Source organism: Sinohyriopsis cumingii, chromosome 15 (assembly GCF_028554795.1).
Source record: "Sinohyriopsis cumingii isolate HCF-2022 chromosome 15, ASM2855479v2, whole genome shotgun sequence".
Classification (NCBI taxonomy): Eukaryota; Metazoa; Mollusca; class Bivalvia; order Unionida; family Unionidae; genus Sinohyriopsis; species Sinohyriopsis cumingii.
This window is the reverse complement of record NC_142975.1, coordinates 45,668,564-45,687,251: the sequence shown is the minus strand read 5'-3', so window position 1 is coordinate 45,687,251 and position 18,688 is coordinate 45,668,564. Positions and strand designations below refer to the sequence as shown.

General features: G+C 36.1%; 1 protein-coding gene across 3 annotated transcripts in view; it reads left to right on the top strand.

Annotated features, from left to right (window-relative positions):
- LOC149781726 (endothelin-converting enzyme homolog) overlaps positions 1 to 18,688 on the top strand; it is a 181,165-nt gene that overhangs the window by 19,821 nt on the left and 142,656 nt on the right. Inside the window, exon 1 of one of the 3 annotated variants that reach the window (XM_089935836.1) lies at positions 13,142 to 13,238. The exons of the other annotated variants lie outside the window; for them this stretch is intronic. The gene's annotated coding sequence lies outside the window, so the exon portion shown is untranslated. Of the gene's footprint in view, positions 1 to 13,141; positions 13,239 to 18,688 lie in introns of those variants that run through there. 3 annotated transcript variants of the gene reach the window in all.

The following is an 18,688-nucleotide window of genomic DNA, read 5'->3' as shown; positions in this document are numbered from 1 at the left end:
TTTAATTTACATGCATATTAGAGCAATGAGTTTGAGTGTTATATAGAGAGTTATGTAGATTGTTAGCTTGTGGTCAGAATTAATTTTGTAATTTGCTAAAAGGTTACTTCATAGGAAACTAGTGCATTTATTCATGTGTTATATTGGATTTTACACATGCTTGAATTGTGAATTTGCAAAATGGTTGAAGTGTGTAAGATTAGTTAATATGGGTGTATTATGGATATATCAGAGCATGGATATTTAAATATCTGTGTACTTTGAATGAGTTTTAATGTAAAGAAATGCATCTGATTGCTGATATTGTTTAGTATAATGGGATTAGGAATATGTACTGATGTGATGCAATTTACTGATGTATGCATGAGAAGTAATTGATACTGTGCTATTATTACGATGTTGTTTTACCTTACAAGAACATATGAGTATTTTGATGTGAATGAATGCATGACCGAAGAAATTTAATAGCTGTTATCTGATGATAGGCTGGGTGTAGTGTGAGATGAGATGGCTTAGGAAAATATTATACCGTCCTTGTGTTTTCACCGGAATTTTTTTTGGGGGGGAGGACAGAACTTCCTGTTTAGTTAAGTCCCAAGTCGCTAAGAGGGGACATGGAAGTGAGACTAGCAGAGCAGTCGGAGATGACAAGTCTAGTCGGGGGAGAGAGAGTCAAGGAGGAGGAGAAAGTGGATAAGGAGGAGGAGGAGTATAGAGAAGTCAAGGAGGAGAAGAAATTTGGAGACAGTCAGGAGGAAGGTGAGAAGGAATTTGAAGAATAGGAGAGAAGAATACACAGATGAGTAGAATACAAGGACAGGTGGATAGCTATCTCACACTACTAATCAAATGATGCAATAGGCTATCACAGGGTTGAGCGGAAGAAGAGTACTTGGGAAATTTTAATCATTTGACTTTTCAATTGTCATTAAATTGTTACTCGTTGAATTTAACTTTTTTGTATATTCATCCATTTAACCGTCATCATTGCTGACTGGGGGCTTGAAGCTTCACATCTATCTTTCACTAATTTAACTTCCAAACAAAATCGAGCCTGTGTGGTACTTCTGTAATAATTTACACAAAATATTGAACCACCCCAAACCCCCACCTACCACAGTGACGGCATAACAACCTGTCATGTCACATCTATAGCCATCAGAAATTCGTTCATTTGAGAGTTTTGGTCATGAACATCTGGAAGATTGTTGGTTTGGCCCAATATGGTTGAAAAAGTAAGACACCAAAATCATTTACTCTACATGAACAGATAATCAAATTGACATTGGGTTATTACCAAAAGACTTTTTATAATGACTGATTGGTCCTAAATGAAAATGATGCTGATCTGACATCCAAAATATATATCTATTGCTGCTTCTTATTAATGGATGCTTATGTTAACATAGTGTTTTTGCTGAAGAACTTAAATGTATAATGGGGGGCCATGGAGAGGGTAGGACAACTAGGACAGAATTCTGGAGGTCCACAATAGGTAGGAGGCCCACTGCCATCACAATTTGTAATTAATAACGGCCAACTGGAGGATTTTCCTAGCTCCCACAAAATCCTGTCCAGGGCCCTGGTATAATGTCATGTTGATATTAAATGAAAATGGTGCTTATCCGATACCCAATATGGCCAGCATGTCAACTTAATGGATAGTCATATTAATCTTAAATGCAAGGTTTTCACATCAAGATTTCTGAGTGGTTCTAAATGAAACTGGTGCCCCTTGTATATCCAGTATGGCCACCACAAAACCTAGTCTGGAAAATTAATGTCTTTTACTAACAGGCTTTTTAGTATGTCTAACTGAACTATAAGATAATCCAGACCTCTTAACCAACCACTACAACCTTCTGTGAACTATATATCACTAAGTGGACTAAATGTTGATAAGCAGGCACTCAATTTCATGTTAAAAGAATTCACCTCTTAATTAATTAAAGGAATTAACAAAGTTCACTAAATGTCTTAACTACAATATTTGCTAACTAATAAATCTTTGGCATTACATTTCCAGACATGGTAATATCAATTCCTAACCTATAGGATTTGCATTACATATCAAAAAATAAATTTGACAGTTATCTCAAGATTCTTTTGAGGATGATAAGGTATTAAATTCTTAGAATAAATGAGTCATATTACATTCAAGACAAATGAATGCAAACGATTATCTTCCAAGTTCATATCAAAGTAAAATTGATATTTAAATTTAAAACTAATAAATTCAAACAAATAATTACCAACTTAAAGAATGAATTACCATGAAACTGAGATAGATACCTGGCTACTTTTGAGACTCACTTCAATGGTAGAAGAATCGTTCTGTACCTTTAAGGATCCATATCTCTCAAACACACATTCTTTGTACAGTTTATAGCGAGAGAATACTTTCTACTGCCCTGGAGTTAAAAACTGCTTGCCTTCTCTTAGAAACTTTGACTACTTTGTGAGGGAGACTACATAAAACATTGAATTTTGTATGGGAAACACACACCCCTTATCTAGCTTAGCCAAGCAGGATAAAATTTATCTAACTGCTAAAAATTAACACATGCCTATCCCAGGTGAGTAATTCTTTACCTTTTCAAGTTTTCTTAATAATAGTATTTCTGGAAAGTTTCAGCTTATGAGACTTATTTCAGCTGGTACAAAAATTGTCTCTGCATCATTTTAGCTCTGTCATTTTTTTAATACTTAAACCCCCAAATTCACCTTGCCTCATCTATCTGTGTGGCCATTATCAACAAACTCTAATTACTCTAGTCACACAGACCATGGCAAAATTTACTCAGTTACGTGTTGCCATAACATCTTACAAAATTCACACTGTTACAAAGAAATTAACTTTTCTCAGATTCTTGGTAAATTTTTTTGTCCCAAAGAGCTTATGATATTCTTGTTCTTTTGTCTTTCACCATCTCCATCCCACCAAGCCTGGCATTCATAGAAATAGTTCAGAATAGTTATTTATAGCTCTATGGTCATAGATCAGAAGAGCCATTGGGATTGTTTGTTGTCCATAAATCATTACCAGCTGTGTATTAGCACAGTTTCATTATTGCTACAACCTGGAAAATATGGTTATCAAGAAATGTTAAACATAATTCATGCCAAGGGTTAGTTTATCCTAAAGGAGTCACTTGGACACCCAATATGGCTGCCACAGTAGCCATCTTAAAATTTGTGCTATTGGTACTAGTGAATGGACGTTCATTTTAACATGAGGTTTTCACTTGAGGACTTTTATGTTGTCTAGTTGGACCAAAATGAAAATAGTCCCATTTAAACATCTAATATGGCCACTTAACAGTGGCTATTTCTCCTAAATGGATGATCATATCAACAGGTTTTCAGTAAAAGACTTCATATGGAGTCCAGTTAGTCATAAATGAAAATGGTGCCTATCTGATGATCAATATTGCCACCATAGTGACCATCCTGAGAATCTTTGAACACTTCAGAGTTAAAGGCAAGAAATTGTTTTATTTTGAATTCATGGAAATTCTTTTTGGTAGTAGAGCATCAGTCTATTTGAATGATTCTTGTTCTTTGGCGCTTAAGAATAGAGCACAGGTCCATCATTGTTTTCCACACAAAAAAAAATTATCCATTAGGAATACAATTTTATAAGTAAATTGCAGAAGTGGGAAATTCTGCATGATTTCAGAATAGTTATTTATAGCTCTATGGTCATAGATCAGAAGTGCCAGTGGGAGTGTTTGTTGTCCATCATCTGTGGTCCGTATATCATCTGCTAGCTGTGTATTTTGAAATAAATAATGTTGAGACTGGCTCACAGTTACTTTGTCATTGGGGCATACTTTTTGACCTTGAGGACATCAAAAACAAAGTCCCTGACTTATGTACATCTGCAAACCCATCCCAGTAATTATTTGAGCTTCCAAGTCACCAGTGATCTTAAAATGAAAAGGAGGACTTACACATTGATCGATGTGTGAGTGTACATTATCCTTTAGAGAAGTGACAATCATTGGTGGGAGAAATCCATACTCACCCACCCCACCCATTGTGAAGAAAGGGAGACCTTTTTAAATGTAGGAGGGATTTAATACTGAAATACAGATTGGTCTTGCAAATGTGAGGCACAATTTTGGTGCATTTAGAAGATTTTTAGGCTCAATGTTTAGGAAAAAAATGGGCTTGAATCCTGCAATCACACATTCTTGAATAGATCCTGAATGTACAATCATAATTGTTGGACTTAGAGGACCTCACAACTGACATCAGTTGGGCTATCATCCATAAATGTACTGTACAATTGTATATTGTCATGTATCATGGATGTTGTCATGTATCATGGATGTTGTCATGTATCATGTATGTTATCATGTATCATGTATGTTGTCACATGTCATGCATGTTGTCATGTATCATGTATGTTGTCATGTATCATGTATGTTATCTTGTATCAAGTATGTTGTCATGTATCTTGCATGGAGTTACACAAGGCGATAGTGCCTAACAGTATTGTCATATTTGCTGGTGATCAATTAATGTGCAGCTCATTAGCACATAGCATTTTACATTGTATTGATTGTAATTTTCATCTAATTAGCACATAGCATTTCACCGTGTACTGATGGTAATTTTCAGCTAATTGGCTCATAGCATTTTACATTGTACTGATTGTAATTTTCAGCTAATTGGCTCATAGCATTTTACATTGTACTGATGGTAATTTTCTGCTTATTAGCACATAGCATTTTACATTGTACTGATGGCAATTTTCAGCTAATTAGTACATATCATTTTACATTGTACTGATGGTGATTTTCAGCTAATTGTCTCATAGCATTTTACATTGAACTGATGGTAATTTTCAGCTTATTAGCACATAACATTTTACATTTTACTGATGGCAATTTTCAGCTAATTAGCACAGCACATTTTACATTGTACTGATGGTAATTTTCAGCTAATGAGCTATAGCATTTTACATTGTACTGATGATAATTTTCAGCTAATTAGTGCATAACATTTTACATTTTACTTATGGTAATTTTCAGCTAATTAGCACATCACATTTTACATTGTACTGATGGTCATTTTCAGCTAATTAGCACATAGCATTTTACCATGTAGTGATGACAATTTTAGCTAATTAAATGGCACATAACATTTTACATTATAGTGATGGTAATTTTCAGCTTATTGGCTCATAGCATTTTACATTGTACTGATGGTAATTTTCAGCTAATTAGCACATATCATTTTACATTGTACTCATGGTAATTTTCACCTAATTGGTGCATAACATTTAACATTGTACTGCTGGTAATTTTCAGCTTATTTGCATATAGCACTCTATATTGTACTGATGATAATTTTCAGCTAATTTGCTCATAGCATTTTACATTGTACTGATGGTTGAAGCTAATTCGCGAATATCATTTTACATGGTACTGATGGTAATTTTCAGCTAATTAGCTCATAGCATTTTACATTGAACTGATGGTAATTTAAGGTGACTTTGTCACCCGACGAATCAACTCACTTTCATTTACTCAAGAATTAGATTTTACTTCAAACTTTGACAGTGAACCATTTTATCAAACATTATTCATCTCCCCCCCCCCCCATTCTCAGCTTAAATATATATTGCACATTGTGCCATAGGCAATGTTGTTATAAATGGTAATGTTTTCTGTAATGACCTAGCTGCAGTAACTCTATTTAAACCTATATTATCTTGCAGAAGTGGGTTAATGTTTTTTTTGGGGGGAGGGTATTAACATTTTATCATAACATTTGAAGACAATGGAAAGTAAATCTTTGAGGCACAGAGCAGCAATTTAAAAGCTTATAATCAAATCTACAGCAATATTTGCTTTACTGAAGCAGAAAATCTGCATCTCTGTTTCTCTTCAGGGACTCCTGTGCAGAAATCATGGGAAACCCAAGTCCTGCATTTTGAATAATTTATTGCTCTATTCTACTTGATCTGTACAGTGCAAGCTCTTTAATGAGCAGCCACTGATGGGATGGACAAATTTTGGCTGGCTTAAGGAAGGTGGTTTCATAAGGGAGGATAAATATGCAGATAAAATAAAAAGGGGAAATTAGACCTCAGCTAGATATGCACACTATAGATCCAGGATCTTCATGTAGAAAGCTGCATAGGGTTTGTTCTTCCTTAAATGAATAACTCAGAGGGGTGGGTGACCTACTGTAGCAAAACTATTCCCATAAAATGCTTAATCAGCAATTCACTTTCCATACTGATTTGTTTAGTACACTTTTTTGTGTAAACTAGATGTAGGAATTACAGTTGATATTGTTGGAAATATTTTGAAGGAGTAACAGTAAATTATTGTGAAACTTATCTATTAAGGACACACAAAGGACAGTGAAATGTTGTACTTTGTAGACAAATTCATTACATCGAAATTTTGAATGTCCTTATTAAATTAAAGAGATACCTACATTAAATGTTGTCTTAATGAGTATGTCTTTGTAATAATGCAGGCTTTTCAGCATTACATATATTAAATAACTCAGAACGTTTGTGGCCTCATGTCAGGTGGCCATGTGGTCTAATGTGCTTGCTTTTACAGATCACTGTCATTTCACCACTGTCCATGTGGACCGATCTGGTGTCCTAGTGGTTAGATCATCTGCCTTGGCTGTGGGAGGTCGTGGGTTTGATCCCCGGCCAAGTCATACCAAAGACTTACAAAAATGGTACTAACAGCTACCTCGCTTGGTGCTCAGCATTAAGAGGTTAGTGTTAGGACTGGTCAGGATAATGTGACTGGGTGGGACATCATGCTACATGTCTGTGGCATAATGCCCCAGTGCTAGACTATAAACTGTCACACTGCAGACATCGTAGTGACAGGACTGAAAATTTTTTAAAGCTACATTAAGAATCCAAATCACACACACACACTGTCCATGTGGGTTCAAGTCTCAGGCTTGTCTCATGTGGGTATGTGAGAAATATATTGGCTACCATGTATAGCCTATCATGTGCTGGAAAGTTATGTTAATCTAATGACAAAAACTGAGAAAGTTTATCAGTATCAATGTCATCAAATTATTGTTGTGGGCTTTCCTTTGCTGTCTTAATGTGTCTAAGCATGGACACCAAATTTCATATATAGTTTGGCCTATTAGGTAGTTTTCTAGCCATGTATACTTAAGGATACTAAGTGGAAACCAGTCTAGATGACAACTGTAGCTGGATAGTTTACTGGTTTATTTGGACTTCGTGATGATGCATATCATGCCTGTCAGTTAAGACACTCTGAAGTTCCATAATCAATATAGACCTTTGTTTGGAAAAGTCATTATCATCAAAACTTTGCAATGTCAATCAGGCCCAATAGCTGTGATAATAGAATTACATTATGTGCTTGGCTGCCACTTTGAAGTGATTCTTTCATGACAAGGACATTGCATCTATCCTCAGTTCTGTAAATTCTGGAAGATAAGCATGTATTTGTGCATAAACATGTAATTGGACATACATGAAACTTCATGTTATTTTGTATCAGAAATTAGCCTACCGGCATGTGAAAAAGAAAAACTTGTCTAAGTCATAGAGTTTGCACATTCGATGATTAGTCAGCATGTAAGTGCTTAATGGATTAAATGGCAAAATTTGATCATGGTGAAATTTAAATGGTATGATCTTTTGCATAAATAGATAAATAAATTTAGACAACTTCATTTTCCAGTTCTGTCATTTTATTCACTATTCTAGCACAGCTATATGTTACTATCATGCTGTTTTATAATCATGCTAAAATTAATGGAGATATTACAGTCACCAGACTTGAATAAAATGAAAGATCATGCTGAAGATGTTTACCAGGACAGTTACCTGTGCACCTCACCCACACAGTGCACCTCACCCACACAGTGCACCTCACCCACACAATGCACCTAATCCACACAGTGCACCTCACCCACACAGTGCACATCACCCACATAGTGCACCTCACCCACACAGTGCACCTCACCCACACACACTCGTATTGAACATTTGTGATTCTTCATGAGTTTAACACAAAGGAGGAATTTCCATCTCCTTTCACCTTCTGACATTTTCATAAGGAGTGATTTTAAGTTTCAATGGGGTGTGAGGTTAATTAGACCCATAATAACATGTTTCAGAAAACATGTTTGTGATAAATGACTTTTAAAGAATAAAGATAAAACTTCTTGGTTTATATCTATTATCAGCAAATCAGCAGTGGCAGTTTTTATGTCATATGCAGGGGCCCCGAGTGGCCGAGTGGTCTAAAGCACTCTCCGTTATGGATCACTGCCATCTCACCTCTGTCTGCGTCGGTTCAAGTCTCTGATTCGGCTAATGTTGGTATGTGAGAACGCTTGCCAGTAGCATCTCGTGGGTCGGTGGTTCTTTCCGGGTTTTTTCCAGGTTCCTCCACCATTAATACTGGCCGCCATGTATAGCCTATTGTGTGCTGAAAAATGGCATTAAACCCTACAACAACAACAACAACAACAACAATGTCATATGCATTGGAATGGAATGTACCACCAGGCATGTAATGCACCAAATATCAAAATTGTGTCTTCCATTATACTACCTTGCCATATGTGCAGTTGATAGCTTTAATAACTTCAATCATTGAAAACATCTAAATTTGCACAGTTGCAAAAAGCTACTTTGTAAGTGCTTGATTTTAGTGCCTGTTCTAGAATTAACTTATTTATGTGATCATACTGAGCTTTGTTAATTTTGATGAATGTTACAGTCTAAGTCAAACTGCAAACAAAAAAGATCCAGATCTGCTGTAGCATTATGAATGGGCCTGCTGATCTGAGCGTCTGTATTGTGTGTTCTACTGATTATTCCTAACCAGCTGCACATACCCAAATCTGATAGCACATTATGCAGTGGCAAATCTTGGTCTGTGCAGTTTGCAGTTTGACTTTTGTTATAAGGGAGATACATGGTACATGTTTTGTTACATATATGTAGCATATTGATTGTGTATAATTTTCACATGCTCATATTTAATGTGCATTTCATCAGATTTGTGGTGGGGGATATGTGTGTCACACGATCATTTCCTTTGGAAAGAACTGTGAAACGTTCATATAAACAATTTATATTTTACTGGTGTTTAAAGATTAGTGGGAATATTTTTAAAACAATATTGTGTAAGCCTAATATCACGGAGTTTGAGATCTTGATGAAATACATATGACATGATCAAAATTTGGTTCAGCCATGGTTTTGTGCTACACAGATTTTTTTCTGAAAAACTATATTGAAACGGGGCAAAAAAAAATGATGTCATGGAATATTCAGTATTCAGAATGTTACTGTGTAAATTGGGGAAATGAAATTAGCAAATATACAGAATGTATGTTTGACAGGATTGAATATTAACATTGCACATAGGTATAAACCTCTTAGAAGGAACAAATAAACCAGATCTAAGTACTTTGCAAACTTTGGTTACTAATGCAATGTTTTGTAAGCCTTGTTTATTGTATTGCTCTGCTTTGTAGGACTTAGTAATGAAGTGATTTGTAGGCCTTGGCTTAATGGTCATGCAATGCTTTGTAGGCCATATTAATGCAGTGCTTTATTAGCTTAGGGAATAGTAATGCACTGCTTTATATGCCTTGGTAACACAGTAAGACCATGCATTGTAAGCCTTTGTTATAGTAATGCAATGCATTGTAGGCCTTGGTTATAGTAATGCAATGCTTGGTATAACAATTGGTTACAGTAATGCAGTGCATTGTATGCCTTGGTTAGAAATGCAATATTTTGTAGGCCTTTGTTAGTAATGTAACGAATTGCAGGTCTTAGCTGGAAACTGTAATATTATGTACTACTAACACATTAAACATTTATTTCTACCTAAAATTGTATAAAATATTATTTTTTAATGTAATGTGTTTTTCAGAAATGTAACATAACTATCTTGCCCTTGAATCCGCACTGTAGTAATATTGCATTGACAGAAAAAAGCTTAGCTCTGTTAATTTTAGTATGCATCAACCATAAAACAGTGTATTATGCTACATTTTCTGTTATTTTTAGTATGCATCTACCATAAAACAGCATATTGCACTAAATTTTCTGTTATTTTTAGTATGCATCTACCATAAAACAGTGTATTATGCTACATTTTCTGTTATATTTAGTATGCATCTACCATAAAACAGCATATTGTACTAAATTTTCTGTGCATCCATCTGTTTATTACCAATTTTATTTATGAATAATAACTCAAGTTCCCCATGGTTATGTTCACTAAACTAGGAGAAGAAACATAGCTTCCAGATAATAATACGAGTTTTATATCAGATACCTGGGCTAGAGGTATTTGTCGTTTTCGCCTGAAATGCGATTAGGAAACACATTTTGGGGGCTACTTCTGAATACCTAATAGCAATTTCCCATTAACCTAATGCCTAGTTGTGTTAGAAACATCATTTTCCATTGGGTATTTCACTAAAAGTTCTTTTTTTGCTTAACGAACTCATCATTTTTATATTGAGACCACTCTTTATTCCAAATGCCCATCTTGTTCTACTTTTTGCAAAGGTTCGCCTGTCTGTGTGCAGTTCAGACCAGTCTGTCTTAGATCTGAGTCACAAAAGACTAAAATCTGGACACAAAATCAACTTCCGACCACAGAAGAATTTTTGATGGAAAAAAATTGGGTCCAAAAAGTTAGGTTTTTCCCTCTCTATTTTGTAATGCAACTAAAATATTCAGATTATTTGGTATCATTGTAGAGCTACATCTGTCTACCTTTATATAATACCACCTACTTTAGTGTGTCTTACATGACCTTGATGCTACAAAGCTCGGCAGTAGTCTACTACCTCCTGACTCGTTTACGAGGCACCAGGGGTTAATGAGTTAAAATAGGAAAGAAGGCTGTTGATTTGAGAGTCAAACTACCACACTGTGTGGATTACTTGCATGTGTATATTGAAGGAACCTGTCACATTTGAGGCTAAAGTTCAGTGGTCAAAGTTAAGTTGTTTCAGCACAATAACATTAGTTATACATCACAGACCAGTGCTATACTTTGTGAATTGCTTCTGTTTTGGGCAAGAAGGAGACCATTGGTTTTGGGGTCAGAAGAGCTGAGGTCAAGTCACTAACCAAAAGAAAATGGCTTCTGCTTATCATTTGAAATTTGCTCTTGTGTATCATGACCAAAGTATAAGAATTGTTTGTTGGGTATCAAAGAAGTCTATTAATGTTGTGGTCGAAAGTCATGGTCTCTGTGACACTGAAGAAAAATGTTTTTATGCAAAATAACTTTCGTTCTAGACCACATATCTGGACCATAGTTTGTGGCCGACTTGCATTTAAGATCATGGAAGATGCCTATTGATGTGGATATGAGTAGGTCAAATGTCGGGGGAATTATGGCTCTACACCCGTCTTTCAACAATTACATGAACAGATTGCTTTTGTGGTAAGGATGAAATCTATTGGTTTTGAAGTAAAGAGGTCAAAGTGGAGGACAGGTAACCTTTTGTATATGCTATACTTTTATACCTGGCGTCTAGCATTGCCTGTCTGTGCCTAAATTTGAATAGTGATTCACTACTTTTGATATCTGGATTTGAATCATGATGATGACAGTATTTTAACTTGTTCTTTGTCAAATTTTGATTTCTGTAAATCGTGTTTGTTGTCCTATTTTAAATAGAAAAAGGCAAGACAGAGTGATATTAATGACAGTATCAAAATCAACTGTATGTGTGGAGTTGGTGTCAACTTATTGTTTTAAGTTTCTTTGCAAGCTCACAACTCAAAAACTACCTTTGTAAACTTGATTCAACTTGTTTAAGTGTTTAGAGAACGGGGGTGTTTTTTTAAAAATATTATCAGAGTTATCCTCCCTCCCAAAAGGAGAGAGGGGCAAAGGTCAGTCCTAATTTCTACATATTTTGATAGAGTTTGGTGCACATTTGCTGTGAAATATACTTTTATTTTTGGAATTTACCACATATACTTGTTTATATGTAGAGACCAACTGCAAATGCATACTGCACAGAGCCAGGTCTGCCTTTGCTTAATTGTTAGTAGTAGTCACTAAAACAATCAGTCTAGACACTTACTTGCTGCCACATTATGCCAGGTCTGTGTTTTTTTTGTAGTTGGACTCAGTCTATAAGTCATATATATGGCATCATAAAGATGCACTTCAGCTTTCTTTTTAATTCAAGACTATGTCTGGGTCATGATGAGCCTCTGGATTTTAACTGAGAATCATTTCAGAACCCTCCCAGTACAGTAGAAAGGACCAGAATATTTAAGTATTCAACACAAAGAGTAAGTGGGTGCACAAAAACAAAGACATTCTTCCATGGCATCTAGACCTTGTCCCAGCTGATTATTATTTTATCATAATAAATTATTTAATAATAATCACTTGTGTTGTTCATTATTTATTTTCATTGTGCTAAAAAGAATAAAACGTGTTGTTTTTCCTTAATTTTGACTGGGAGCTTACATTGCTTTTACACTCTATGTTTTTCAGTAAATCTGATAATAATTACATGGTTTGACACTTATGATAACTGGTTCTTGTGCCTTTAAGTTCTGTATTATTGATGTAAAATTAACTCACTAAACAAACTATTTAGTCAAAATACAGCGTCACTGTATATTGATGCTTTGGTTGTCATGGAATGCTGGAAAGAGAGCTGCATTTACATGTAAATCATATGTATGCTTTTGATAGATAAGGGAATCAACACCCATGGATATTATGTTTCTTGTAAAAATTTGGGAAGGGTTTATGTGTGCAGTCTTATGGACCATCCACTAAAGATTTGCACTTCAGTGTATATCACATCTTCCATATGTATTGAATGGATGTTTACTGAGCTGCTTGCTATTAAAATATATTAGGGACCAACCATTTAATGTTATTGTTGGGGGTAGAAAACCTTGGAATTTCTATGAACTGGATTTTTTTTTCTTTAATCTTGAGTTGTTTCTTCAACTAATATAAATGAATATAATGTTTTTTTTCCCCAGTCAGTCAGAATATTTTTTCAAGCTATCTGAGGGCTAAACATTTTTGACGCCAAAAAATCCTGGTCTCCCCTTCCCTTCTAAAGTTAAATCGTTTGTCCCTGAAAGTATTAGGTTTTCACCCAAATGTCATGAATTTTGTTTTTTATCACCATAATATCATTAATCTTGAAGTCCTGTAGATGGATGTCTAGGATTTTGCATAGAGGTAAGACAGGTTATTTGTGTTATACAAGTGCATCCATATTTTTCTATAATTCTGAATTAATTGCTAAACAGTGTTGGCTTTTATAATATTACTACAGTATAGTGTGCATGTACATTTACTGCAGCTAATAGGGGTTGTTACACAGCATAGATTTAGGCCAACTGAGCTAAGGCATTGACCCTCATTTCTTGTGCTTGTCTCTTCATTCCCTTATGTACAACTACTGGAAACTCACTTGACCTCTTTGTGCATAATATTACTTGGAGATGATGATTCTAGTATAATGTTGATCAGTTATGCAGCACTGAAAAATAGGGCACCCTTTAAGCAGCTTCTCAAAAACCACTGAGCATAATTATGACCAAATTTGACAGGAAGCATACTAGCCTGAAGCTCTTTCAACTTTGTACAGATACTGCTGCTCCAACATCTTTGCAAAAAAACAACTTTATCAGCATTTTACCAATTTTACAGAAAACATGCAGGATAATGATGGGTCTTTAAAGTTTGTTCAGATGATTACGACCTACAGTACAGTTCACGATTTGCCATGCTTAGCATTGAGGGACTTGATCCACTCCACTTTTGCTTCATAATAATTAATGCTTCACAGTGGATTGATTACAACTCCACCATCAATTACAAGACCACGCATGGAAAGACTGAGATGTCAAGAGTGATTTACAATCAGGTTACATTTGAAGATTCAGTCATTTTTATTTCTATCGTATATTTGGACATGAAAAAATAATTTTAAAAGGCTTTTACATTCAGCATATGTATATTTAGAAAAGGTTGACCAATTTCTTTTGTAATCATTTTGCGCTTTTACTTTATTCAAAGAAATCTGAACAAACTTGTGCACTGACTTGAACACCACAAGTTTATCCTACTGTTGCAAAGGAGGGGCCCCGAGTGGCCTAAAACGCTGTCCGTTACGGACCACTGCCATCTCACCTCTGTCTGCGTCGGTTCAAGTCTCGAATTCAGCGGATATGTGAGAAGGCTTGCCAGTAGCTTCTAATGGGTCGGTGGTTCTTTCTGGGGTTTTCCCGGGTTCTTCCTCCACCATTAATACTGGCCGCCATGTGTAGCCTATCGTGTGCTGAAAAATGGCGTTAAACCCCACAACAACAACAACAGCAAAGGAAAAGTAATCCTATAAGATATGGACAGTGCAGTAAAATTTCAAATGCTGAAATGAAGAGTAATATGGAAAATTGTCAAATCTCATATGTTCATAGATTTTAATTTCCAACAAATTTAGGATAGTCTGCATGTATGCAGTCTCATCATTTATCCTGTTATTTGCTCATTTTTGTAAAGGACATCGCAGGAAGAATAGTAAATCATATAGAAGTGACATTTAAACAATTTAATCATAATATTGACCTTTTTTAATATTTGTGAACTTAAATCTTGGATCAGATTTGACTAGTTTTCTCTTTCCTCTTGAAAGCTTTGAATGACTGCATGGAAATAAACCATACATTGATTAGATTTTTACGTTTTGCCATCATTACTTTACAGATTTATGGCCCTTGTTTGACTTAAATGTTTGCCTTTGCACCAACTATGTTCAGGCTATATAATAAATCTGTCTTTTGGAAACATTGATACATTTCAAGTTGAATGATACATGGGTTTTAATTTATTTGGATTTAATGGTATGTTTAACACATTGTTGTCTCTATCATGACGAGAAAATGGGAACTATGTGCCTTTTCCAGAACACACTGAGGCAACTTGAAACCTGTGCTGTCCAGGGTAGGTATTGATCTAAGGACCCTTGGATAGGTATCTGATACTCTATCAACTGAGCTACCAGTCAGCTCACTGCATGGATCGTAAACATTAACCATTTCAAAGGATTTCTTTGGCAAACTCATTGCAGGAAGAACATCTGTTAATGAGCTGCATTCACATGTATCATTAAGTCTTGGCATCAGGTACATTGTACTAACTTTTATAAAAGCACAATAATTCAGCATTGTCATAAAGTATTGATTATTTCTGCTCAGACTTGAATTTTCCTTCCCATATCACTCTCTAGTGCTGGTATTCAGAGTTTGCTCTGATCCTTGTCACCCCATTTTTTACATTTGGACATTTTATGTTAGGGTACATCCCAACGTAAATGTCCAGATATCAAAAATGGGGTGACATGGGTCAGAGGAAACTCAGACTATAGTTCTGGTTTCAGTCTTCAGGCACATGTATCTTGGAGGAGATATGTTATTGTCTTCATCTTCTAAGGTATTGAATTTCTTTGACATTACAAATTACTCACAAGGCAATGTAGGAAGGAACAGTTAATGTATCGGCACTTATGGCTTAGGAAATAAGTTGACTGTTAACAAATGTAATGTACATGATCATCTGTCTTGTCATATATACTTATTGCTTGGGTCCAACTGCAAACAGCATACAACCTAATCTGCCATCACATAATGCACTTGAAGATGATGGTCTTTGTAGTGTGTTTTGCTGATTACTTCTAACAACTTGCATAGACCCAGATGTGCCTGCACATTATGTCATAGCAGATAAAGGTCTGTGTAGTTGGACCAAACTTGTACACAGGTATATATGGTATCTTGTCCTTGCTGGTTGAATTTTAAACCAGTTTTCTTGGGAAGATAATCTGCAGTTTGAAACATTTAACTAAACCTGTCAGCATGGTGTAGATTTCATGGTCAACAGGGCCAATAAAATGGTTTTCCTTCTCGGAATTTAAATTTGCATAGAACATAAGACAGATATCTAGATTTTTGTTTAATATTCTGTTTAATTTTCAGGGCAAGTCAGGCATCAAATTTTAATTGCCCATCAAAATGAACAGATTGCCTTGGGATGTTGGACATTGTTTTCCACCACTGTACCATATGGTTTTCAGATGGAAGTTAAAAAAAGATACCATTCTATAATTCATAGGACTTGCATTTGTGCATGTTATGGATTCTGTCAGAGAGTATATCTCTGCTTTAAGTTCAGAAATTATTATTGCATCTGAAGACTTCAGAATGCATCTAATCCTTATTTAATTTCAAAGGTTTAGTAATAATTTGAGTTTGAGTCATAATTGTTACCATGTGTTACCCAAAGATAAATAGGGAATTTGCTTACTACTGTACATCGTATTTTCATCCCATTGTAAGTTACACTGGTCAACAGTGAAATTATTACTGACTTGAAAAGGCCCTAATCTGTAGTATTTTGGTGTGCCGAACACGAATATAACCGTGAAAAATTTGTATTGGCTCTCGTTTTGAAGATATTCATATACCTCATTTTCTATGTTTCACTGTGTAAATTTCTCCAGTAGGACTGCAGCAACATCCGGAATAATGATGTAACATTGCATAATACCATCATGCTCACATCATCCACAGTTGATTGCATCATTTTCTGATGCAATGCAATACTAATGCCATGCGGCTGCTGAAGTAAGTTGACGTCAGCAGTGTACTATACATGTGTAGGCCTATTATACTAATGCCAGGCGGCTGCTGAAGCTGACGTAAGCAGTGTACGATATAAAGCCCAATCAGATAGGTTCAGCATTTAAAATATTTTAGACGTTGTGCGAGACAGTTCAAGCTACTGTTACATAAAACTTATTATTTTATCCATTTACGTACAATAAAGAACAGTAATGCCTCGAAAGTGTGTTAATACCGCGTACAATTTTTGCTATATTTGTGGGGAAGTGACATTTGCCAACCAGAAGAAAAGTATCAATTCTCAAGTGAAGAAGGCATATCATCTTTACTTCGGATGCAAGGTTGGTGACCAAGACAAGCCTTGGGCTCCGCATATATGCTGTGCTACATGTACAACACAGCTTTCACAGTGGTTGAATTGCAAAAGGTCATCAATGCCGTTTGCAGTCCCAATGGTGTGGAGAGAGCCAAGCAACCACCTAAATGACTGTTACTTCTGCTTGGTTCCTCCTCTTTCCGGCGGAATAACGAAGCGAAAGAAGTCGAGAATAGTCTACCCAAACATTCCGTCTGCATTGAGACCAGTTCCACATGGTGAGGGACTTCCTATTCCAGAACCTCTAGCAGAATATTCTCTTGATTCATCTGACGAAGACAAAGGTGAGTCGACCTGTTCTTCTCCTGGTCCATCAGCATGCAGTGATCCAGATTTTCACTGTGGTGCATCATCAACCCCACACAGAATAACACAGGAAGAACTAAATGACCTGATTCGTGATTTGGACTTATCAAAGAACAAGGCAGAATTGCTAAGATCAAGACTCCAACAATGGAATCTTCTAGAAGAAGATGTCACAATTACTGCATATCGAAAGCGCCACCAGCAATTGGAGCCTTTCTTCAGAAAGGAAAGTAATCTGATATTCTGTTCCGATATTGAGGGCCTCATGAATGCTTTAAAAATCACTCATGACCCACAAGAATGGAGACTATTTGTGGACTCTTCGAAACTGAGTCTCAAGGCTGTGCTTTTGCACAATGGAAACATTCTTCCATCTATTCCAGTAGCGTATGCTGTCCACATGAAAGAGACATACGATAACTTAAGGCAGCTACTGAATTCCATTGAGTATAACAAGTACAGCTGGCACCTCTGTGGTGATTTGAAGGTAGTTGCCCTTTTAATGGGACTGCAGCAAGGATATACAAAATACATGTGTTTCTTATGCGAGTGGGATAGCCGAGCAAGGGAAATGCACTACATGAGGAAGGAATGGACTCACAGGCAGAATGTAGCCATTGGAGAGAAGAATATCCAACACCCAGCTCTGGTTGAGGCTCAGAAAATCTTGCTACCACCCCTTCACATCAAACTAGGTTTGATGAAGAACTTCGTGAAAGCCATTGGCCGGACTTTGCCAGCATTCCGATACCTGCATGAAAAATTCCCTCGACTCAGCGAAGCAAAGATTAAAGAGGGAGTTTTTGTGGGTCCTCAGATTCGAGAGCTTTTCAAAGATGACCGGTTCAACAACTTGCTGGAAGGTGACGCGAAACAAGCATGGAATGCTTTTCGCCTAGTTTCTACAAACTTCCTCGGAAATGTTAGGGCAGAAAACTATAAGGAACTAGTAGAAGACATGTTGATGAAGTATAAGAAACTTGGCTGCAATATGTCTCTAAAGATTCACTTCCTTCATTCCCATTTGGATTTCTTTCCTAGCAACTATGGTATTGTTAGTGATGAACATGGCGAACGTTTTCATCAAGATATTGCAACAATGGAACAAAGATACCAGGGAAAATGGTCCACTACAATGCTGGCTGACTACTGCTGGACACTCCTCAGAGATGCTCCCGAACAGCTGTACAAGAGACAGGCGAAGAAATCTAAGATGTAGTCAGTGACTTGATTTTTTATAGGTAGGCTATTACAGTTGACCTTTTACTATTGGAATGCATTTCGTTATGTAAACATTAATTTCTTGCAGATTACAAAAAAACTAG